The sequence below is a fragment of the Cupressus sempervirens genome, chromosome 3 (assembly GCF_028749045.1).
Source record: "Cupressus sempervirens isolate cs-2001-9-10 chromosome 3, ASM2874904v1, whole genome shotgun sequence".
Taxonomy (NCBI): domain Eukaryota; kingdom Viridiplantae; phylum Streptophyta; class Pinopsida; order Cupressales; family Cupressaceae; genus Cupressus; species Cupressus sempervirens.
The window spans coordinates 548521825-548524003 of record NC_143120.1 but is presented as its reverse complement, the minus strand read 5'-3'; positions in this window follow the sequence as shown (position 1 = coordinate 548524003).

Below are 2179 nucleotides of genomic sequence, written 5' to 3'. Positions count from 1 at the left end.
CTAGAAAAATCACACAATTTACTGTAAAGGGAGAATATGTTCCCTAATACACTTTTTACATTTTCTAATTTCTTGGCTAGGTCAACCTGTCCCAAAATTATGTTATTAGCTATTTTCTGGTTGACTTTGCCCAAAAACTTCTTTTCTGACCATTCCAATAGTTTTTCATTAGTATTATGGTCTTCATTATTTACTTGATCAACTATATCGGATAATTGCTCAAGTATTGGCCTGTTTTCATTTGGAGGTTGAAGACTAAAAGCATCCATGAATATATCTTTTATTTCATTCATTGCTTGTTTGTATTTGTAATCTCTTCTCATTGCCTCTTGTCTCCTCCTTTTATCCAATGCACTTTGTATTTCATTCATCTTCTCCTCATTGAGAGTGCTTGAATCATAATAGGGTATTTTGATTTCTTCATCAAGCTCAGGAATACCATAATGTATGGTCCTAGCTACCCTTGTAGAACTTGAACTTGCTGTGCTGGCATATAAAATTATCTTTTCAGTACTTTGCTCATGACTAGATTTGGTGGGAGTTGCTATTTTTGGTAATTCTACCAAAGTTTGTATTGCAGACTCCTCTTTATTCTGGGTTTCTTCCTTCTCCTCTTCTTCTTGCTTGTCTTCTTCTTGATGTGTTACTATTGCTGGGGGTGTACTCACTGTCTGAGCTGTTGTCCCTGTGATAACCTCTGTTGTTGCACTTGGCTCTTGATGAGTTTGAGTGCCTAATCTTGGTAGTGACGGAGGTGGTAGAAATGTAAGTCCAGTAGTTTGAGTGATTTGAGGTGGTTGTTGTGATGGCACCTTGACCTCTTTAAGTTTATCTACTAACTTTTGAAGACTATCCACACTGACCAATATGGGATTTGTACATAATTGTGCTTGTAGATTTGTTTGGTCAAGGATCTTGGTAAGATCCGCTGCAGTTAGTGGATTGATGTTTTGACAAGTGGTGTCAACAATATCCTTAATCTTTATGATTTTTGCAGGTGTGGTAGGTGAGTGAGGTGAGCTAGGAGGTGAAGGATGTGTGTCTTGCACACTTTGTTGTTGTTCAGTTCCTTTTTCTTCATCTTTCCTTTCCTCCTCTGTTTCTTTCTTATTTTCCTCTTCTTCAACCTTTTTCTCTTCTTCAGTTTTCTCTTCTCTCCTCTTCCTTCTTTCTTCTGGTTTGGCAAAAGCTTCTTTGTATATTTCTTCAATAACATCTTCAAATGTTTTGTACAAGTTTTTCCATACTCTTGTTGTTCTCTACACAACTTTTTCAATTTTGTTTTGCAGGATGGAGAATGCCCTATATTTGGGTGTAAACCTTTTTATTATGCCTTTTGACTACTTGAGTTACCTGTTCTTTTGTCAAATTAGACAGTAAGTTTTCTAGGGTTGGTTCCCTCATTTCTTTCTCCATCATTAGGTAGAAATGCCATCTGTCTTCTACAATTTTAGACAATTCCTTTGGCAATTGTCCATCTAGTTCAAGAGGTGTATACTTGAACTATGCCATAAATGCATAGACTGATTCTTCTATGCTATTTTGTTCCTCTTTACTGAACTTATTGAAATCAAGCTTTTTAAATTTCATTTAGGTCTCCATTCCTAATCTTCTTACATAATATATCAATTGAAGATTTAGGAGGACTTACCTCTTCAAAATGATCTTCTTCATCAGTATCAGGTTGGGCCACATATCTTTTCCTTTTCTTTGGCTCTTCTTGTGCCTTTGTGTTTTTCTTCTTTGTGGCTTCCTCTTTAGCCTTCTGAGTAGAGGCCCTTGTTGTAGATCTGGTTGTTGGTTTCTTTGGCATTTGCACAACAACTTTCTTTGGTGGGGCCTGAGAAGCAGGAGAGGTCTTTGTTTTCCTTTTAATGACTTTGCCTTTGATAGGTGCTTCCTTGGTTTTTGTTTCCTTGGCATTTTCATCTTTTTCTTGACCTTATTTTTGAGTCAGTTCAGGTGGCTCTTGTTCTGGCTCACCTTCTTCTTCTCCTTCATTGATCTCTTCTTGATCTGCTGCACTTGATTCTTCAACACCAAATTTCTTCTTTATCTGTTTTACCAACTTGTCCTTTTTCTTTACTGCTGAGGCTGTCTTGAGTTCTGTAACAACTCTTGATTTTATAGTGTCATATGTGTCCATTTCCTCTGCAAGTAAAGCTATGATGGCTACAAA